Raw genomic sequence first — 24,121 nt, forward strand, 5'->3', positions numbered from 1 at the left:
AAATACAGTCATGTTGATGCCAAAGTTGACTAAGCAGTTAGTCGGAGTTATTGACTAACAATTAGTCAAACGCGATGTTGAGATAATTATTTAATACGGATTAAATAATAACGGCTAAGGCGAATTAAGCAGTTAATTCGTAAATTAAATATAAACGATTCTATTTAATTGATGTATATTGAATTAATTATACAATATTGTCTTTGTCGGACATGTATTAATATTTCAACTAATCCGTGTTATTAGTTGATGTTTTAATAACCGATAACCGATGACGATTTATAATAAAACCCGTCATATACATTTAGCATTTTCGAGTCGGACCACGAGTTAAAATAAAGAGGAAATGAAAGCCCATTTCCCCCCTTGGCTCACGGTTTGGCCGAATGAAGGAACAAAAGGAGAGCTTCTCCTCTTTTGTAACCTAATCATTCATTTGCAAAAATTTTAGGGTTTTTGAGAACATTTTTCTCTCAATAACCTAGATCTCACATCTCGCAAAACTCACACAAAACTCTCTCAATATTGCAAGGCAATTAGAGAGTACATTCTAGCACAAGGGCATAGTCTCAGACGGTCTTGGGTGCATCGATTAGGAGGAAATCTACGTTGATTTCTATCTTAGGCCGAATTCTCTAGGACCCGAGGTTAATTCTTATGCTTTATCGTTTTTCTCTTGTAATTTTGTTTTATGACAATAATCACATATAAAATTTGCGTTATAGTCCTTAAATTTTAAGGGTTTTATACGGATATTACCCCACAAAAAGAACGCTGACTCTTCTTGCGACACATCACCCAATCCCTCACAACGGGATAGGCTCTCTCCTCTGGCTCCGTCCTCTTGGGCGCGAAGCTCGGAAAGTAGGAGTACACCCACGCCTGTAAAACAAGGTAATCAATAACGATCTTTCGTGATTCGATAAGGAAAGGAAATGATCTTTCATGATACGAAATGAAGGTTCATACCTCCAGCAACAGTCCAGGACCAACAGTAGCAGGAGAAGTCCCCTTCTCCACCAACTCAGGACGAACCATGGCCCTCATGTAGCGAGTGAGGAACGCAAAGCCGGGAGTGACCCAGTCCCAACAACCTAGGCCACTCAAGTCAGAAAGGAATGGAAGAAGCTTCGTCGACAGCCTCTCCCCCTTGTCTCCAAGGTAGAGTGAAGATAAGAACCACTAGAGCCACAAACGAGTTCTCTTCTCCGCAGTACAAGGAGGAGGGGCCGTCTCCCTCCCATCGATCGTCACCACCGTCGGAACCTTACCAGCAAAGTAATACCTGACGTAGGAACTCGGCACCAACCCGGGAACCGCAGCAGCTTTCGCCGCCAGGTTCCAACCGATCAAACCCCTACCCTCAGCCGAGTCCACTCTTATGGCTGTCTCTGGCCACACCACAGCCTCGGTCCCACACGGCAAGTCATAGATCATGCCGTAATCCTCCAACGTGACCCCAACCTCGCCAAAAGGCATGTGAAAGGTCGAGGTCGTGTCCCAGAACCGATCAAGGAAAGCTCGAATCAGGCAAAGGTTAGCCCGAATCTTCCTTCCCTTGATGTCCTTTCACGCTCGTACCAAGGCTCCAAAAGCTCCCAACTCGATGATGGTCTGCTCCTCCGCTGACAGCCTCCCGTAAGCCTCCATCATCGTAGTATAGACCAAAAAGGACCTGATGTTCCCGGCCTCCTATTTTGATTCAAAGTAAGAGCTATCTTTAGCTCGAATGAAAGAGAAAAGGAATAGAAAAAGAAGGGTAAAAGAAGGTAAATGAAAGAATGGTGAATTCGATTTACCAAGCTCTTCACCGTCCTGTAGGACAGGTGACTATCCGCTGCCCAGATGAGATGTCGGCTATCCCATCTCTCAGCCCACTCGGGTGCTCCCCTCAGCTGATGACCGCCTCGTCCGACATTGGCCCGGCTCGGGGCCTCCTCCTCAACAACCTTCTCCTCGGCGACCTTCTCCGCGGCCGCCACTGCAGCAAAAGCCTCCTCCAACGCCTCCTCGAACGTAAGAGAAGGGTCAAAAACGGTATCCACATCCATGGGAGTCCTCCCGGAAATAGAAGCCTCGTCACTTGCAAAATTAAAGTGAATTAGGCCGCGCCAAGTGACGACGAGCCTTAATTAGGGGATTTTCAAGCTTTCAAAGCTCCGAAATCGCTCTTTTCTCGCCATCCTTGGCCATTTCTCCTGAAACCCGACTGCTCATGTGGTAATATGGGTCAATTCAAGCCTAAGTTCAAGCCTAGTCATGGGTTCGAGTCGGAATTTCGACAGCATTTCGTTATTACGGCGATTATGCCCTAGAAAGGTGTCCTGAAAAAGCCGTCACAAATCAAAATTCCGAGATGGTAGGAAGTTTACCCATCACACAAGGATTCCAAATATCAAGTTTCGTCGCGAATGGGCAATCCTAAGGCTATTTTTGAAGCAATTTACGACTCAGTGTTGAGATCGTCACAATTTCACTCAAATGCTCAATGCTCGATGAAAATTCGAAATGAACACATGGTTATGATCCTTATACTACCAATTATCCATTTTTTATGTCAATTTCACAAAGAAAATTCATTTGGGGGAAAAGCCCCAAATTTTCGAGTTATTTGGGTTGAAAACCCTAATTTTCTAGACTTAAATCAAGCAAATAAGGATGATTAATGCAAGAATAATACACATACCTCTATTAGTCATGGCAAATGCAAGATTTTGATCGAATTTTGATGGAAAATGGTTGGAATTTGAGAGAGTTTTGAAGAAATTATGTTTCGAAATTATGAAATAAAACACGATTTTTATCGAGTTTTTACTCAGACATGGACACACCCAGGAAAAGACGCAGCAGGTGCTGCGCCTCTTCCAAGAGTCGCAGCTCTTACTGCGCCTCTTCCTCAGCTTCCCTCCAAATTAATTTTCGAAAATTCGTTATAAGTTCATTATTTATGGGCCCATCTTTGGTGCGCCTCTTCCTCAATGCCATACATCGTATATTTGGTCCATTTGATATTTATTCTTCGTACGGACCCGTATTTTCGAGCCAACTGCGAACTGCCGCAGTACTTTATCAAGACCTCGTTTGCCATAACGAGCGAATATCCTCTGACAGGTGTTTTGACACGCCTCGATTATGTTCCCCCAGCGAGAGTTCAAGACAGCCAATTGTCCCTCTCAACACGTGGAGTTCAACATCAATCTCAATTTTTACCGAAATTTGTTTGAAGACCGGCCCAAGCAGATTTCTCCCAGTAGTTTCTACCGACGTCCTGTTGTCCCCTTTCAATCCTTCAATCTTATGTTTCGTTTCCCCTTGGAGTCCGACAGAGTAAGGAGTCTCAAGGAATCTTAGGTATATTGCTGGCGAGCCTCCTTACGTAGTCTAATGGACTTTAAACGACCCTCCCCGATAGTTGTCAGACTCTAAAATGTTCCCGACGACAGGTCCTTGGCTCAGACCCCTTGAGCCGCCTCGCGTCACCATAGTCGTCAGGTTGTAATCTTCAATTGACCTGAAGGCTATACTTTGACTTTCGCCTTGTCCAAGCCTCAGTCAAAGTGGGGGCTCTGTAAATACCTCATTTCTGCACCTCTCGCAAGCCACCTGATAATGATTGAGCCGCATGTTTGGTACACAGAATGATTTATTATAGTTCGTAAGTTTATCGTCAAGTGATAGCTCAAATACTCGTGTCTACCCCTTGGTCGTCATCTACGTGCCGTTACGGTCGTTTTGACAGTAATTAGAGTACATTTGGAGTCCGGGTCAAAAACCGTTTTCATTTTCTAATAACCGTTTAAAATATCGAGTCAGAATATTCTGGAATGCTCCGGATATTTCTATTCCATATTTTCAATCTTTTAATCTTTTGGTAAAGTATTTCCCGAAATTATATTATAAATAATAAGGAAATTAAGGTCAACCGCAATTCCATAATAGAAACGCGGAAAATCTTTCTTCCGCAGAAGGAAACCCTTGGGGAAAGGACGTGCGAGATGTTGCGCCTCTTCCAAGAGACGCAGATGGTTGTTGTACCTCTTCCCAGCTCTTTTCGCGTATTTTAAGATCTTTTCGAGATTTACTTCCAAAGTTTCTCCGAAACCCTAATTCCTCCGTGTGATTAGTATAAATAGGGACCTTCGTTCCTCATATTTCTCACGCGAGTGTCCGCCCTTCTCTTCTCCCTTTGCATTCTAAGACCGTGCTCGTGCTTTTTGGCGTCTACCTGCTTGAACTTTCGACCACGTAAGCTCGGATCCTTCTGAGTACCAGCCTCGTTTTGCATGACCGACCAATTTGACCAACTCCACATCAATCAACTTAATCAATTTTGTTCGTTTTCCTCTTAGAGGGCACTTTCGTCGTACATTCGAGTCGAGTGATGTGACCATAATTAGCGCACATTTAGTCCCCGAATTAGCCTTGTTCCCATGCTTTTTAGTGCATATTTGGGTCATTTATTATCTTTAGTTCTTTGTTTTGCATATTCTTTGAGATTTTGATCCCTTGGTAGGAAAGGAGTAAGAATCTTGCATTTTCATGGCAAAACGAGACTAAATTGATCGAATCCAATGACCAAGCATCAAGGAGAGACCAGATTAGAAGGCTTTTGTACATATTATAGTACATGAGCAATGTTGGGAAAGGATCCTTGAGTCCCCGAGGAAATCCCCAAGGATTTCATGAAGAAAAGGGAAGAAAAGAAGAAGAATTTGTGCTGAGCTACAATCCGAGCGGATTGTCTCCAATCCGCCCGTCTCCTCACAGCACAATCCGAGCGGTTTCCTCCAAAGACGCTCAGATTGCACCGCCAGAATCCGCCCGGATTCCCTCGAATCCGCTCGTCTCCCACCACCAGAATCCGCCCGTCCCGACCCCAATACGCACGGATTCCTCTACAGCGCGATTTCCTCTTCTCCAAGTTAAAAAGAAAGAAGCCCTTCCTTCGGAAAATACCGGCTCCTCCCTGCTCAATCTAAAAAGTGTAATTACTAGTTTAGCCCTTAGTTAACCCTAATGCATCCCCCTAATTTCCACTATAGATACCCCATTAGTCTAATTAGAAGAGGATGTTCTTCTTATCAATAATTAGAGTAGTTAATATCAATCAAATCTCTCTTTAGTTTTGTAATCAACAATTAATCAAGTTCTAATACAAGTTTTATTTCCTTAATCTCTCTTTTGTTCAAGCTTTATTTTGGGTAATTGAAGATTATTTGGGTTATTATTGGGAGATTGACAACCTCTCAATCAAGCATCAAGTACTTCTTTTATCTTTGCTTTATTATTGGAATCATTAGTAGGTATAATTCTCTTAATCCCTTTTTAATTATTGTTAATTACTTTCATTTATTCATCATGCTTCAGTTTGTTGGTATGATTGACAACCTTGCTAGCATGATCAACATGATAATGAGTGAGTAGTCTCTTAGCTAGGGTTAATGGGTGATTAGGGGAAACCAACATGGGGAATGATTCATGCTTAAATTAATATGCTTTCATGTTTTATTTGCTTGCTTGTTTTGATCTCAACTCATGCACATGTTATATTTGATGAAATGCTAAGCCTATGAATCCTTGTATTTACTACCATCTCCTATCTTTTCAAAGAGACTTGTAAGACATAACCCAACTCGAGTCTCATTAGACCATGCATGTTGTTGAGTAGGGAAGATTAAGTCGACTTGTAGGTGTTGTCCAATCTAATCGATTCGGCTCTGGGACCCAAACTTTCCTAGGATTGTAAGATATAACCCAACTCAATCCATCACAACAATAATTGCTTGCTTATAATTTGAGAACATGTTTATATGATCAATTCCCATGATTCCCCTATGATCCCATGACACCCTAGTTCTTTTTAATCAATTGTTTACACCCCTTTTAATTCATCTTGCTAGTTTATTTTCATTGCTATTTTAGTTAGTGACCTTCTACATCAACCCAATTTGTGACACCCCTAAGACACCACTAGTTTCAATAGAAATCTCATTTCAATACCCGTCCCTTGGGATCCGACCTTTACTTGCCTCTTTACTAATTGTAGAGTTATTTGTGAAGTTATAAACTGTGTTTTGATTCGGACGTGACCCAACGACCACACCTTTAATTGTGAACACGAAACGGGCCGATCAAAAATGGCGCCGTTGCCGGGGACGGTGTTTGTTTGATTTAGATTTCCTTTTTATTGTTATTAGTTGTGTCTTTCTTCGCCTTGGGGAAGTAAAACCCCTCAAGGTTTGTTCTAATTGTTTTCGAGTTGTTTGATATTTTGCATGTCTAGAAGGTCACAAGGTGATTTGTTACCTTTTGACCGTGAAATCGAAAGAACCTTGACGAACAATAGGAGACTTGTTAGGAGGAATTTAAGAGGTATTAGTGAAGTTGTTCAACCAAATATTGAGTTCACCAACCCTTTCGCAATAGAAGGAGAGGAGAACCCATTACACAATACCCCACAAAATCAACCTACAATGCCTAAATTCTCGTCACACTCCGCACCACCGAGGAGAACCTACCCAATGGTACTCCTACACCACAACATCTAACCGGAAATTTTATTGCCAAATCCGCCTTCATCCAATTAGTTGAAAGGAGCCAATTTGGGGGGATGCCTAGTGAAGACCCTCATTCTCATATGGAAACCTTTTGCGACTATTGTGATGCAATCTCTCAAACGGGTGTGACTCAAGACCAAATTAGATGGGTCTTATTTCCTTTTTCTCTAATCGGCACCGCAAAGCAATGGTTGAAGGGCCTTGATAAGGCCACTCTCGGAATAGATTCTTGGAAGAAGTTGGCTCTAGCTTTCTACAAAAAAAATTCTACCCTCCGGAAAAGACTAACATGCTAAGAGCTCAAATCACGGGTTTTAAGCACAGGGATGAAGAATCTTTGTATGAAGCTTGGGAGCGGTTCAAGGGAATTTGTCGCTCATGTCCTCACCATGGACTTAGCGAATGGTTCTTGGTACAACAATTTTGGAATGGTTTATATGAAGATTCAAGGAACATTCTCAACATGGGATCAAATGGAATGTTCACCGAAGTTGATGACAATCAAACATGGAACAAGATTGAGGAAATGGCGGTCCATAACTCACAATATAGTAGACCTCGCAAGGCTACTAGAGGAGGAAAGCATGAAGTGGACTCCGTTACTCAATTGGGTGCTCAACTTAGTGCTCACATTGATACAATCAATTTGAAGTTTGAAAAAGCTATGGCTAGACTTGAAGAAGTCTCAAAATCACCAAAGCATCATGTTAATGCCATGACGGCATCCTCATCAATCCCAAGTGGGATATGTGAGAATTGTGGAACTTTAGGACATGACCAAGGTGAATGTAGGGGAACGAATGAACAAGTAAATGCTTTCCAAGCATACAAGAGTGGTACCCCTTATTCCAACTATTACAATGAAAACACCAAATTCCATCCAAATCTCTCATACAAAAGCCAAAATGTTCAAAACCCTCAAACAACATACACTCCACCACCCATGAGAAACCAAAATCAAAGACCCTTTTACAATCAAAACCAAGGTTATCAAAATCAAAATCCATACAATCACCAAAATGACCAAGGTTTTGATGTCCAAAAAGCGGTCCTCCAAATGCAAAAGAATCAACAAGAGTTTTTCACTCAAATGCAAAAAGATAGCCAAGCAAAGGAAACCACCATCAACAACATCCTAGCTCACACCAAGATGTTGGAAACACAATTGACTCAACTAGCATCTTCAAGCTCACAAAGACAAAAGGGGCAATTACCACCTCAAAGTAATCCCCCTAGACATGAAACGGTTAGTGCCATTCACTTGAGAAGTGGTACTAGGTATGAAGCACCGAAGAAGCAAGTTCAGGATGAAGTTGTGGAAGCTAGTGATAAGGAAGAAATTGTGCAAAACTCCAAGGATGGAGAATCATCAAAACAAGAAAGTTCAAAGAAAAATGAAGACAAGGTCAAGGAGAAGGAGCCCATTGTGATTAGACTTCCTTTTCTAAGTCGTCAAGCCAAGCCCAAATTTGATGATCAACTTGGAAAGTTCATGGAAATTGTGAAGAATTTGGAAGTCTCGATTCCTTTCACGGAATTAATCAATCACGTGTCGGCCTATGCGAAATACATGAAATATATCCTCACAAAGAAGAAGTCAATCCGGAAACTTGAGACTATCGCCTTCACTAAGGTGAGTAGTGCAATACTTCAAGGGAGTTCACCTCCAAAGCTAAAGGATCCGGGAAGCTTCTCAATACCGTGTACCATTGGCGACACAACGATCAACAAAGCCTTATGTGATCTAGGGGCTAGTGTGAGTGTCATGCCATACTCGGTGAGTAAAAGGTTGGGGATGGGAGAGCTTAAATGCACCAACATCACACTCCAAATGGCCGATAGATCGACGAAGACACCATTAGGGATATGGGAAGATGTCCCCATTTAATTGGGAAGTTTTTCATCCCGGTGGACTTTGTCATTGTTGATATGGAGGAAGATTCCAACATTCCAATCATTCTAGGAAGACCTTTCCTACACACCGCGGGTGCGGTGATTGATGTGAAACATGGAGAGCTCACTCTAGAGGTGGGAGATGAAAGCATAACCTTTAATCTTGACAAGACTATGAGAGCTCCTCGTTTGCATGAACCATGTTTCATGATTGATCATTATAGCCGAAAGGATGAGAGGAAGAAATCGGAAATCCAATGGAAGAAAAAAATTGAAGATGCTCCATTCAAAGAGCAAGTGAATTGTGACAAGGAGAGCTTGCAAAGCTCATCAAAATCAACCAAAGAAGAAGAGAATGGCCTCATTGGCCAAGAGAAGAATTTGGGAGAGTTGTCTCCATCAAATCAAGAAATTTTCAATGATCAACTTAATGAAGTTTGTGGTCTTTGGGACGACGAATTTGAAGGGATTTTTAATCCCTACATTGGTAATGCCATCGATCAAGATCAAAAACAAGGGCAAAGGTCTATTGAAGAGCTTTACAACGATAATGAACAAGCTTTTAATTATTTCTTCAAGGTGTTGAGCAACATCAACAACACCTTGAACATGCCCCCTTGACATCTCATCAAGAATGAGAGTTTGGTGGAGTCCTCCCTAAACCACCGTTTGTAAATACTTCTAACTCCCTAACTCGCATTTCAATTCTTGTATTGCATTTTTGTCATCTTTGGATTTATTTTATTTACTTTGATCAAGATATTTGTTATGTTTGAGAGAAGTGAGGGAGGGACTAACAATTTCAATTGATGTGTAGTGCTTTACCTTAGTGTGGGGATGACAATTGCCTAGGCTATCCATGCCTTAGTAGTGCCCCCACAATGGAGAACACAAGATTTTAAGAAGAATAGAAGAATGGTAAGGGAAATGCATTGTACACGGATGGAATCGAATCCGGTACAAAAGGGTACAATCCGAGCGTCTTCAAGAGAATCCGCCCGTTTTCCTGCAATTCGAGCGTCATGGGCGTAAGACGCACGTCCCTATGAGATGCAATTTTGAAATATTTTTTATGTAAGAGAATCGGGCGTCTGAACAAAGCAATCCGCCCGTCTCTCGCAAATCCGTCCGTCCTGGAAAGAAGACGCCCGTCTTCTCTGTTGAGGAAAACAAGAAAAATTTCCTGGACTCAAATCCTTCCGTCTTCAAGAGAATCCGCCCGTCCCGTATCAACCAAATCCGAGCGTCTTCTCTCGAATACGCCCGTCTTTAGGCGAGTTTTATCAAACCCAGAAAGTGCAGAATCCGCCCGTATTGGGCAGAATCCGCACGGATTGCCCCTGCAGTTCGAAAATTTCGGTCTTTATAAAACCCCTCCCACCTTCATTCATTCATTCATTCATTCATAACACTACTTCAAAACATCAAAACCCTCATCCTCTCCATCACAAAAACAAAATCCCTCAACAACATTCACCAAAATCAAATCAAATCATCCTTCTAACAACAAATTAATCACTCCTTCTTCAATAAAAATCAAAACCAAGCACAAAATCTTCAACCTTTGAGTCGATTTTTGAATTCATAAAGGCAAAGCCTTTCACCTTTAAATCGATTTGGGTACACTACAAATTGAAGATTTTTCATTCTTTTCTTGGTTAATTCATCAATGGCAAGGACTAAGGGAGCAACAAAGGCAACAAAGGCACCAAAGACACTTTCACAAAGGCAAAAGGCTCTTCAAGCAAAGAAAGCATTGGCTATGGTGGTAGCAACACCAAACTTGGAAGTGCAACAACAACAACAACCTTCTATGGGAGCAACAACATCCTCTACTCCGGAAATCGATCAACTTTTGCATTATCCGGAGGTAACTTTTATTTCTGAAACCCATAGAAATACTTTTGCCAAGTTTGCTAGGAAATCACCTCAATCCACCAAATTTATTTGTGAAGACACCTTGGGAAAGTTGGGTGTCCTTGAGCAAACTAGAGCCTTTTTCAAAGCCATGGGGTTAGAGAAATTATTTGAGTCAAAAGAATTGACATACCCCTCCCTTACCTTGGAATTTTTGAGTTCTTTGAAAGTCACCAAAGTTGAGAGTAGGGAGAATCTCGAGTTTCGTCTAGCTAATGTTAGTAGACGCATTTCCTTTAGGGAATTGGGTGGAATCTTGGGTCTTAGTGATGAACCGAGTTATTTTAAGAATTATGGAAAGTATGACCCCGACCCTCTTTGGGAGGCAATTTCCGGAAGGAAATTTGAGGACTTTCATGCGAGTCGTGCTCTTTTAGTCCACCATCCGGGCATAAGAGTATGGCACAAGGTCATGGGAAACACCATTATTGCAAGAAAAGATACCAACCATTTCACCAAACTTGATTTTATTCTTCTTGAATCGGCTTTGAACATTGGAAGAGTACACACCAAGCCTTACAATTCTTTGAGGCTCTTGGTAGATAGATGGCTCAACATTGATTGTGGAAAGAAGGGCACTACCGTTATTGTCAATGGCGGCCTAGTCACTATCCTAGCTAAGTACTTTGATCCTAACTTCAACAAGGATAACAAGTACAAAGCAAAGGAGGGTGGTCATCTTGTTGATTTGCATACTATGATACACAAGTACAAGTGGGTTGCCCATAACCCCCTTGACACTAAGTATGGATGGCTCACTAGTGAAGCTAGATCGTTCACTTTGCCTTCAAAGATTTGTCGTCTAAGTGTCCACCGGACCAATTATCTACTTCCCCTTTCTAAAGAGGCCGAGTATATTATTCAACAACAAAAGGGTGAACTTGAAATGCCCTCCTCTTACATTATCATACCACCTTACCCCTTTGAGTATCAAGAGTTCAAGCCGGAAGGAGTTGAAGCTAGAAATGATTATTTGACTCTTCTCATGCAAGCAATGCACAAGCAAGCCTTTGAGGATCGGAAAAATGCTTACTTGGCTCAATATCCACCCCTCCTACACTTAGCTAGGCAAGGACTACTTGATCCATCATGTCCTTTGCCTAGTTGGGCGGATAGAGAAGTCCTATTTCCGGGTGCATCTAGGGTCGTTTCGGGTGACAATGAGGTTGTTGGTAATGAATAAGTTGATGATAACATTGGTGAAGAAGCAAGTGAAGAAGGAGGAGAGGATGGTGAAGAAGATGATGAGCAAGACAAGGAAGAAAGTGATGAAGCAAATGAAGAGGGAAGTGGCAATGTGACCACTTCTAATGAGGAAAGTGATGATGGTGATGACATGATGGAAGATTAGCAAGCCTTGGAGACTCCTACCCTCTCATGGTTTGTCTATTTCTCTCTTTGTTTTAATTATTTTTCTTGATCATTTTTGGAGTAGTCCTAGCACCATAGAGGACTCACACCTCGGTACCATTGAGGTGTTCTCATTTTATTGTTCCCATTTTCAAAATCCAAAATGACAAATTAGTTTCATGCATTGCATAGTGTGTGCATGAACTACACCCATCCTTGGACATTAGCAATAGTGTCTCACTCGGTTTGGGGAAGTTAATGCATACACAACGGGAGGTAATCTAAATTATCCTCTCCGTCATAACAAAAACCATGCATCATGTAGTATAGCTTAGTGTAGATTGCATTTAGTATAGAAATCATGCATCATCTTTGCATAATTTCCATCATTTTGGCCATTGAGGACAAAGCCCATATTAGTGTGGGGATGGGAATTCTAACATTTAACTCTTATTCAAAAATCCAAAAAAATTTGAAAAATTTCGAAAATCATAAAAACTTGAAAAATTGAAAACCCAAAAACATGTTTATTTCCTTTTATAGTCTTGTGTATATTGTTTTGTATATATTGTGTTTGTTCTATCCTTGTTCACATTGATCGACTACTCCACATCCGAGACATGAGGATATTGAAGACCGCATGGTATGATCTTTCCAATCTCCTTTTTCCTCTTTATGTTAATGACTATGTGGCTTTATTTTGATTAATGTGGTATAACAATGTGAACTTAGGACTTGCATTTAGTTTATATGTCATATTAGTTGATAGAATCACTTGCATTAGGATGTTTATATTAGTTGCATCATGGCATGTAGTTGCATGTTAGAAACATTTTGACAAATGCCTAATTAGGAACTTTGACAAGAGCAACTAAGCCATTACAAATACTTGTTCAACTTAAAACTTTGTCTACTAGAATGGTTGTAAAACACCCTAGATAGTGTCATACTAGTATCTTTTGACCCATGACCCAAGGCCTAGTCAAGGGTTTGCATGTGAGTCACCTATCCAACCCCGTGATGCGATGTGGACTTGGTTAACTTGTCTAAGTGACCTTGTTTGACCTTGTGGTAAGGCAACCCAAAAATATTTTCTATCAATAAGTTTGAAGTGCTCATTTCAAGGAATTTTGTCATGTGGAAGTAATTCAAAGCCAAGGAAACCTCAAATGTTATGAAATGTTGAAATGTTGAGAAATTTTAAGTTGTTTTGATGGAGGCGTACCACTTCGATGTGCTTTGGTGCGGGATCCATTGAATTGGGCCCCCACACGGTTGTGAATTCGGCCGCTCAGAGACAGAGTGACTATCACCCCGAAAAGCTATTGTCTAGAGGTTAACCGGTTGCCTAATAAGCGATTGGCGAAAGCAAAGGACACTAGCCCGGAAGGGACAAACCCCATCTTAAATTTTTGAAATGTGAAAGTGAAATGAGGACAATTTTGAATACTAGTCATATCCACCCATTGTGTATAAAAATTTGAGCATTTCATTCCCAAAAAGCCTTTTTGTCAAGCCACTTGGTCGAGCTTGGGACGATCCATGACCTTTACTTTTGTAGAGAATTCGAGACTTGTCATGTCATATGCTACTAGCATCATAGGGATCATAATTCCACCACCATCCGATCGCTCTTGACGAAAGCATTTGGAAATTGAGGACGAAAGTAGTCTAGTTTAACACCATTTGGAGGTGATTTAGTGCCATCCTCTTAGCCTTAGTAATTTGTTGAACTAGTATTTGTGTACATGCTCTTAAATTTGTTCCTCTTTAGTGCCTCCGCCACTTGATGAGGAAGTGGCTATTCTTTTGTAGATGCATCCATTATGTGATTTTGTGTGCTTAATGTTTGGATGTGTCGCCATTTTGGCAAGACCCACCTTGCCTTGCAAGAAGGCATCTTACCACATGGTTGTCTTGTTGTGAGTTGAAAGGGCGGAGTGAGACCCGCTAATTGTCTCATATCGGCTATATTATTAGGATAGGTTAGTAATGGTCCTAATATTTGTCACCTCTTTACTCGGGACGAGCAAAGGTTCGGTTTGGGGATATTTGATGTGACCATAATTAGCGCACATTTAGTCCCCGAATTAGCCTTGTTCCCATGCTTTTTAGTGCATATTTGGGTCATTTATTATCTTTAGTTCTTTGTTTTGCATATTCTTTGAGATTTTGATCCCTTGGTAGGAAAGGAGTAAGAATCTTGCATTTTCATGGCAAAACGAGACTAAATTGATCGAATCTAATGACCAAGCGTCAAGGAGAGACCAGATTAGAAGGCCTTTGTACATATTATAGTAGATGAGCAATGTTGGGAAAGGATCCTTGAGTCCCCGAGGAAATCCCCAAGGATTTCATGAAGAAAAGGGAAGAAAAGAAGAAGAATTTGTGCTGAGCTACAATCCGAGCGGATTGTCTCCAATCCGCACGTCTCCTCACAGCACAATCCGAGCGGTTTCCTCCAAAGACGCTCAGATTGCACCGCCAGAATCCGCCCGGATTCCCTCGAATCCGCTCGTCTCCCACCCCCAGAATCCGCCCGTCCCGACCCCAATACGCACGGATTCCTCTACAGCGCGATTTCCTCTTCTCCAAGTTAAAAAGAAATAAGCCCTTCCTTCGGAAAATACCGGCTCTTCCCTGCTCAATCTAAAAAGTGTAATTACTAGTTTAGCCCTTAGTTAACCCTAATGCATCCTCCTAATTTCCACTATAAATACCCCATTAGTCTAATTAGAAGAGGATGTTCTTCTTATCAATAATTAGAGTAGTTAATATCAATCAAATCTCTCTTTAGTTTTGTAATCAACAATTAATCAAGTTCTAATACAAGTTTTGTTTCCTTAATCTCTCTTTTGTTCAAGCTTTATTTTGGGTAATTGAAGATTATTTGGGTTATTATTGGGAGATTGACAACCTCTCAATCAAGCATCAAGTACTTCTTTTATCTTTGTTTTATTATTGGAATCATTAGTAGGTGATACGTGCATTTTATATAGTCTTTTTAGCCTTCTTTATGCACGTATTTCTATGCTTTTATCGTGGTTTTATGCTACGAAATGCCCCGAATATGCTACTTTGGTGTATTTTGTCTTATTTGCAGGAATGGATCCGAAAGTGGTAGAATCAAACTACTTACCGTCCGTTTAGCATGCATTTGGAGAAAGAGATAATTTGGAGCGGGATTTATTGTTGTCTTGGGATGCGTGAAGGTGTTTCGGGAGCTAAAAGGACAAGTCAAAGACCAAATTACAAGACCAACACGAGCTGGAACCAGGAACCATTCGATCGAGCCTTATCGTTGGTCGATCGAGTAAACAGACGTAGGAACTGTTCGATCGAGTGGCTTAACTGCTCGATCGAGCAATTACAAGCTACTGGGCCTCCATTCACGTTAAGCTTAGATTAGGTTTTACTTCTTTTGAGGCTATAAATAAATTGAAGGAGTTAGCACGTTACCTCCTCTCTTTTTCTCTCTTCTCTTCTCACCGACTGCCATTCTTGTACTTTTGCTCTTTGTTACTTTTTATTTCTTCATTTTAGGATCCTTTAATCTAGTAATTCCTTCTTCCCTTTTTCTCTTTCTTTTTAATGTTTATTGTTATTGTTTATTTTATTCTTGTTTCCCCCATCTCCATGTCTAGCTAAATCCCTTAGTATGTTAGGATTAGGGAAGCCGTGGTAGCATGTTTTAACTGACTTGAATAGGTTAGACTTGCGGTAGGAATTGTTTTAAGCAATTTAATTGTTATCCGGTCGAATGAATGCATGCAGGAGACCATAAATTTAGTTAACCCCGACCTAGATCGAAAGATTGGAAGGGAAGGCTTGCTTAATTACAATAGGGTATTGCAGTGAGGGCGAAAGTTAAGCTGTTTACACTTTAGGGCGGTTTAAGGACCGAAAGGTGACGACCATAGCTCTTCTTATCAATAGTTTAATCGCCTCAGTATTTCCAATAGTATAAGTATTGATAGCTGCCATGGTAGACCGACTCCTAGCATACTCCCTTTCCTCTTGCTGTTAGTTTCTCCTTTCTATTTCCCTCGCTTTAGTCTCTAGTTAGTTCGCAATCAAATCAAAACCCCATTCCTGTGACACCGACGATGACCGAATTAAGCAGATAGATAGCAACTTAGCCTCCCTGTGGAGATCGACCCTACTTACTACTAGCTATTAGTTAGTTGTACTTAGGTATTTATTTTTGGTACGAAACGACAGTATCAAATTTTGGCGCCGTTGCCGGGGAGGCGACGCTTTTTATCTGTTTCATTTTGTTTGTCCTTTCGCCTCAAGGGAAGACTAAGTACCTTGAGGCTGTTCTTATCTTTTTCTTTAGTCTTTGTTTTGATAGGCTTACGGGTTTATTAGACAAGCACGAGGGAGATTATCGAAGGGAAGGCTTGAGTACCTTCGATCCCTCTTGCCAAGATGACATCTGTCTCCCGACTAATTGCTCGGTTTGAAGCCCAAGTGAAAAAACCTGCTAGTTGGGAAAGGAAGAAATCTTGGGGATGTGGTCTTCTTGAGCACAATGCATTTGTAGTTGTGCCGCCACATCCTCCCCATCAATGGCCACCGCAACGAGATTCTCATGATACACTGAAAAAAGAGATCGCGGAGCTGAAATCCTTAATTCTAGAATATGATAGATATATGGGTACTCAAGTCACTGAGTTGCAGTCTGAAATTGCTCGGCTAACAGCTGGGTTGGATGATCGGCAACCGAAAGAGGTGTACTTGATCAAGAGCAGTTCTTCCCATGAAGAACCCGCGTTACCCATTGCTGAAAATGATTTCTATATTTCGGATGACGACTTTCTAGCGTATTTCCAGAGTGTATGCGGGGATGTCAGCACTGTACAGGAAGAATCACTCGATCGAGTGACTTATAATGGTCGATCGAGTGAATTTCCCAAAGACAGTCCTCGATCGAGTAATATCCCTTCTCGATCGAGTGAAGTGCAGGAGGAAAGTGGTCGATCGAGTGATTATTCTGCTCGATCGACTGAAATGGCCATTGGGAGCTTTAATTCGTCACTTGGGTTCATATTGGATGACGAGTTTGACGATGATGAAGGTTACGGTGAACCTCCCCTATTCACAGCCGAGTCGGATACACTTGAAGTTGCGATCTACGGGATGGATTCCACTGAGGAGGTTGATAAAGAAGCAGCTGAGACGGTAATTGCTCCTAGCACGGATGAGGTAATGCATTCCTTTGTCAGTGATTCCGTCGTTGAGAGCGACCCACCCGAGGTAGTAAGCGATAATTTCATTATTGTTTGTTTTAACAGTATATTGCCTCGTTTTATTTGTGCTCCTTCTTTTAATGCTATACCCTCTCACATGTGGACGCGTAATTTAACGATTTTCCACCGTCCTTATCATTTCAAAATTGCTAATCTGAATCGGGACCCTTACATATTGACAGTTGCTCCCGCGCTCCTTTATTTTGTGGATAAATTTAGGAGCTCACATAGGAAATTTGTTAGACTTCAACGGTTTTATATTTTTATTTCCTATTTCTGTATTCCACTTTTGTGCTACTTATGCTTCTGTGTAGCACATGCGCAGCTATTTGACAGGTTGCTGCGCGCTTTGAGCTGTTTTGATTGTATTTAGTTAGAGAGGCTCGAAGAAAAGAAGGTCGAGCTGGGACCTGACTGAAGCTAGCGCTACCCGGGAGGCAACCCGGCGATTTATTTCTGCATTTTTATTTACCTTAAGTTGTAATAAAAGGTTTTTATACCATAGACTTTCTCTAGTATGCTTGTCTTGTTAGTTTGCGGGCTGTTCTTATTGCGTTTTTGCAGGTATGCACTGGGGATTACTCGATCGAGTACTTTTTGTACTCGATCGAGAGCTTTTTCTGCTATATTCACTCGATCGAGTGAAATATTTACTCGATCGACCACCTGCGAAAAGAGAAACTACTCGATCGAATGCCTTTCTTCTCGATCGAGCAGTTTTGGATGCCCATTCATTCGATTGACTTGGATTAGCTTCTTGAGACGGTTTTCCGGGCCTTTAGCAACCTCCCATTTCATGGTCGGTTTGGGGAGTCCCCTTATTCGCGCTATTTTGTGAGTTTTTTCCGCTTTTACTCCCTTTCTCTTTTAGTTTGCGTTTCCTTTCCATGTTTTGGTACAATGGGGGCATTGTACGGTTTGGTTTGGGGAGGTTATGCATCCATATCCGTGTTCGCATATTGTTTTTATTGCATTTCAGTTATCACGTTTAATTTTATGCTTGCATTGTTGTTTATTTTCGTTAAAATTCAAAAAAAAAAAAAATTCAATAAAAATCAGAAATAGATAAAAATTCAAAAAATTTCACGTTTAATTTAGCATATAGGTTGAGTCGGAACGGTAGATTTCCATGATGATATTGCTCTATAACTGTCTTTTTGCTTAAGCCTTGCATTGAACTGTTATCTTTTAGCTTTGTCTTTTGCATAATTTACGAGTTAATGTTTAATTTCGCTGAACGAATAGACTTGACCTGAAATTTTGGCAACCTACTTATAATTTCTAAGATTTAGAGCCTTATAAACTGGTGTCATTTATGACCAGTTTCATGTAGGATTGTGAGTAGTTACTCCTTGCATAACATGTTCATTAATTTGCACGTATATGAAATTCAATTGCTTTTTGCCTACATACATTCGGGTTAGTGGTTGGTGTCACATGCAGGGAGGTGCTTACAATTTCCCTTTCTTTCATTTTTACCCACAAACTCCACATTAGCCAAATTTGCCAGTTGACCCTTAGCTACATCCAAATTTAGCCTGCCTTGTCAAGCTAGTTTAGATTGTTTTGCGGTATATTTTCTATTGTATCAAATATTGGCGCATAATCTATTGATTCGGAGTTGGTATTTTATGAAGAAAAGGAGGATGATGGAAAAAGAATGACGTGAAAAAGAAAAAAAAAAGAATATGAAAGAAAAAAAAAGAATTCGAAAAAGAAGAAAACAAGAAACCGTGAGAAAAGAAAAAAATAGAAAAAGAAATCGAAAAGAAAAAAAGATGTTGTTAGTTGACGGTTTCTACTCCTATGTTCTATCTTATATTATTTGAGGAGTATGTCTGGTTTGGTTTGGTGAGTTTTATGCCAAATGAAGGGCATGTGCTTAATTTCATAATTGAGTTGAGAAATGGATGTTCCCATATGGTTTTGTTTAGGTACTAGCTTGATCACCTATACCTCCACATTCCCATAAATTGTTTTGCCTTTTCTTACCCATTGCCTCACTTTGCCATATTTTTGTAAGCCCTCGGCTGTGACAGGACCTTGTTGGGTTGGAATGTATGTGCGGTAGCTAGAATTGTTTATCATATTAGTTGCATGCATGTTTATGTGGGTCGTAGTTTAGGTGAGCGACTATTTTTCTTCCTCTCTTACATATATATGCTTGCCCTTTGCTTCATGAGAGAAAGAGTGACCCGTGAGAGTCCATTATTAAAGGTTTTGCAAGGTCGACGGTTCAGCTTTATTATAAGCATCTTATAACTCGTTTGCATTTGACTATCTGCTATAAGTGTTAGTTTGCTTGCATTAAATTGGCTTAAGTGGGCATTTGTAGCTAGCTCTGAGTTATCTTTTTCCGTTCCTTTAGTTGCATTTTAGTTTACTCGGGGACGAGTAAAGGTTCGGTTTGGGGAGATTTGATACGTGCATTTTATATAGTCTTTTTAGCCTACTTTATGCACGTATTTCTATGCTTTTATCGTGGTTTTATGCTACGAAATGCCCCGAATATGCTACTTTGGTGTATTTTGTCTTATTTGCAGGAATGGATCCGAAAGTGGTAGAATCAAGCTACTTACCGTCCGTTTAGCATGCATTTGGAGAAAGAGATAATTTGGAGCGGGATTTATTGTTGTCTTGGGATGCGTGAAGGTGTTTCGGGAGCTAAAAGGACAAGTCAAAGACCAAATTACAAGACCAACACGAGCTGGAACCAGGAACCATTCGATCGAGCCTTATCGTTGGTCGATCGAGTAAACAGACGCAGGAACTGTTCGATCGAGTGGCTTAACTGCTCGATCGAGCAATTACAAGCTACTGGGCCTCCATTCACGTTAAGCTTAGATTAGGTTTTACTTCTTTTGAGGCTATAAATAAATTGAAGGAGTTAGCACGTTACCTCCTCTCTTTTTCTCTCTTCTCTTCTCACTGACTCGGTTACTGTACTTCTGCTACTGTTACTTTTTATTTCTTCATTTCCGGATCCTTTAATCTAGTAATTCCTTCTTCCCTTTTTCTCTTTCTTTTTAATGTTTATTGTTATTATTTATTTTATTCTTGTTTCCCCCACCTCCATGTCTAGCTAAATCCCTTAGTATGTTAGGATTAGGGAAGCCGTGGTAGCATGTTTTAACTGACTTGAATAGGTTAGACTTGCGGTAGGAATTGTTTTAAGCAATTTAATTGTTATCCGGTCGAATGAATGCATGCAGGAGACCATAAATTTAGTTAACCCCGACCTAGATCGAAAGATTGGAAGGGAAGGCTTGCTTAATTACAATAGGGTATTGCAGTGAGGGTGAAAGTTAAGCTGTTTACACTCTAGGGCGGTATAAGGACCGAAAGGTGACGACCATAGCTCTTCTTATCAATAGTTTAATCGCCTCAGTATTTCCAATAGTATAAGTATTGATAGCTGCCACGGTAGACCGACTCCTAGCATACTCCCTTTCCTCTTGCTGTTAGTTTCTCCTTTCCATTTCCCTCGCTTTAGTCTCTAGTTAGTTCGCAATCAAATCAAAACCCCATTCCTGTGACACCCTGACAGACCGAATTAAGCAGATAGATAGCAACTTAGCCTCCCTGTGGAGATCGACCCTACTTACTACTAGCTATTAGTTAGTTGTACTTAGGTATTTATTTTTGGTACGAAACGACAGTATCAAATTTTGGCGCCGTTGCCGCTCTTTTGTTCAAGCTTTATTTTGGGTAATTGAAGATTATTTGGGTTATTATTGGGAGATTGACAACCTCTCAATCAAGCATCAAGTACTTCTTTTATCTTTGTTTTATTATTGGAATCATTAGTAGGTGTAATTCTCTTAATCCCTTTTTAATTATTGTTAATTACTTTCATTTATTCGTCATGCTTCATTTTGTTGGTATGATTGACAACCTTGCTAGCATGATCAACATGATAATGAGTGAGTAGTCTCTTAGCTAGGGTTAATGGGTGATTAGGGGAAACCAACATGGGGAATGATTCATGCTTAAATTAATATGCTTTCATGTTTTATTTGCTTGCTTGTTTTGATCTCAACTCATGCACATGTTATATTTGATGAAATGCTAAGCCTATGAATCCTTGCATTTACTACCATCTCCTATCTTTTCAAACAGACTTGTAAGACAAACCCAACTCGAGTCTCATTAGACCATGCATGTTGTTGAGTAGGGAAGATTAAGTCGACTTGTAGGTGTTGTACAATCTAATCGATTCGGCTCCGGGACCCAAACTTTCCTAGGATTGTAAGATATAACCCAACTCAATCCATCACAACAATAATTGCTTGCTTATAATTTGAGAACATGTTTGTATGATCAATTCCCATAATTCCCCTATGATCCCATGACACCCTAGTGCTTTTTAATCAATTGTTTACACCCCTTTTAATTCATCTTGCTAGTTTATTTTCATTGCTATTTTAGTTAGTGACCTTCTACATCAACCCAATTTGTGACACCCCTAAGACACCACTAGTTTCAATATAAATCTCATTTCAATACCCGTCCCTTGGGATCCGACCTTTACTTGCCTCTTTACTAATTGTAGAGTTATTTGTGAAGTTATAAATTGTGTTTTGATTCGGACGTGACCCAACGACCACACCTTTAATTGTGAACACGAAACGGACCGATCATCGAGCATCACTAAACGTTAACTTAGTTAATCTCGTTTCGTCAAACATGTAAGTCTGAGGGTGTAAATCCCATCTTTTACTATTGTACTTTATTTTTGTAATCATTGTTGTAAGATTCACGTCGAAAATATATTCAAAACCGATTTACCAAACCTTTATTCAAACCCTTTTTACGGATTAACGGGAGACAGATGTCGAGAAGGAATGCAGCAACTGCTGCGCCTCTTCGAAGGGACGTAGCACCTGCTGCGCCTCTTCCTGAGGCTGCCGCAGTTCCTGCTTTCCTTCTTCTTCCTTAAATCTTTTGTTTAATCGTCATTTTATCTTATTTCGTCTTTGCTTGTTCTTATTTTATTAGCATGATAATTTAACATATGTTCATCATTAATTTATCATCTTTTAATTCCCGACTTAAATCCCTCATAACTCATATTTGCGGGTTTTCGTCATCAAAATCAAATCCGGGTTTTAGAGATTCGATTCGTCTATATCAAGTCTCTGAAATTCATCTTTTGTATATTTTCATCTGTTAATTATCATTATCATCAGTACTATAGTATAGCATTAATAACCTAACTAGTTTGTTAATTTGTAATTAACCTTGTAATTAATCTTGTAATTAATTTGTTCTAATTAGTTTTATCCCGTCTTTTATTGTTTTTACTACTAATTTGCATGTAAATAATATATTAAACCACTTCTATCCGAGTCAAATATCGATAATCAAGCATTAAATTCACCAATGAAAATTAACGATATGCAATTCCGGCTTCACAGCCAGAATTCACTTCAGGAACAGACGCAATAAGCACTGCGCCTCTTCCAAAGGACGCAGCACTGCTGCGCCTGTTTCGGGTTGAATTCTGCCCCTGAACTTCCGTTGTTGCTTTGACTTAGCTATTAGCTTACGTATTAATTAACTATTACTCGTATTATCACCTAATAATAGGTTCGTTAATTTATTTTCCCTTTCTTTTTCTCAAATCATCCGTTTTAAATGTATTTTCGACGTAGATCAATTAAACCAATGTAATTATTGTTATTTTAATTATTGTATTTTATTGTATCTTTATTATTGTTTGTATGCTCTCACATGCAATTAACCTAAATCTCTACCTCGACATAATGCATGTTAAATTACGTGTATACCGACTTAGTTAATTCTCACATGTTAGGATTAATCTAATGGATGTTGCATAGCATGCAAATAACCTTCAACATATCGAGTATAGACGATTTTCCCTAATCATTAGTAGAGGCCGCTATCGAGGCGGGCGGGATTAGGTGTTCGAACAAAAGAGCTTCCTAATACGTACCCTCACTCCTTACTCCAGATCTCTGTGAACATCCGTGTACATTGGCATCCACGAGAGTCATTCTAGACATAGAATGCTAAGGGTAACGAGTTTTTGTTGTTCATGTCACTACTTTGTGTCTTGACATGGCATGAGGTATTCGAACGGTTTCAAATTTTCCACAATAAGTTGGTGGCGACTCCACAAATGCAAAGCTTGCTCGTTTTCTCCCGAGCGACCCCCGTGGGCCCGCATCCACAAACCCTAATTGGGTAATTTGGGGGTTTGGGGAGTATTTTCATACTAGATGGTAATTGTATGATTGTGTATTTGATAGGAGGCTATTTCATAGAGGAACTTTGCTGATTAGCTGCTTGTGACGGTCTCGTGGTTGCTTACTCCAAGTAGGGTTTCCCTACTCGGTTATTGATTACATAGTGTTGTTGATGGTTGTTTATTGTTGTTGATTCATATCGTATTGGAATTGGTGATTGGTAATTGTTGTTGTATAATATCGTTGGTTGTGATTGTTTGTCAGTGGTTCTCGAGGTGCGCCCTCGGCTGAGTGGAGTCACTTGCGGAAGTGGTGTCACGCCCTTGATTCACCCTCTGTGGAACCCGCCACAGGAGGGGATGTGCACATTAAGGAACATGGGTTATCGCTCGGATGAGATGAGCGGAGCTTCGGTGGGAACGGCTGCGGTCCCCCACTGGTGGTGTGGAATACTTGTTGTGATGACTACACACTTTAGTGTGTAGTCAGGTGTGTGGAGTTATGATGGAGATTGGATAATTGTGTATTGTTTCTGTTGTATTGTTTTTGTGTAATCAGTAACTGACCCAGTTTAAATGTTTTAAAAACTGTGGTGATCCATTCGGGGTGGTGAGCAGTTGTTTGACAGGTATATCTTGGATACGCGCGGGATCTAGTTGGGGATGGAGTCATCACATATCAGAGTCTTTAGTCTTCCGTTGTGTTTGTTAAGACAGTTTCACTTAGTTGGTTTACAATTTTGAGAACAGTTGTTTTTCACTTTACAGTTTTGGTTATGTAATCGTTAAACTTAAATATTTAAAGTATGTTCTTTTATGGTCAATTTGATATACATTGACTCGGGTAACCGGGATGGTAGCACCTCTATGCCTAAGGTGGTCTTGGTAAGGCACCTTGGTGTATGGGGGTGTTACACAAGAGCTATTGCAACAATACGTGCGGC

The 24,121-nt window shown here is 40.4% G+C and overlaps 1 non-coding gene across 1 annotated transcript; it reads right to left on the minus strand.

The window, feature by feature from the left end:
* Nucleotides 1-6,846: 6,846 nt before the first annotated feature.
* Nucleotides 6,847-6,953, minus strand: LOC141616523 (small nucleolar RNA R71). The gene has a single exon (XR_012530867.1). It is a non-coding gene; the product is annotated as a small nucleolar RNA R71 (small nucleolar RNA).
* Between the last annotated feature and the right edge of the window lie 17,168 nt (nt 6,954-24,121).

Source organism: Silene latifolia, chromosome 11 (genome assembly GCF_048544455.1).
Source record: "Silene latifolia isolate original U9 population chromosome 11, ASM4854445v1, whole genome shotgun sequence".
NCBI classification, from domain to species: domain Eukaryota; kingdom Viridiplantae; phylum Streptophyta; class Magnoliopsida; order Caryophyllales; family Caryophyllaceae; genus Silene; species Silene latifolia.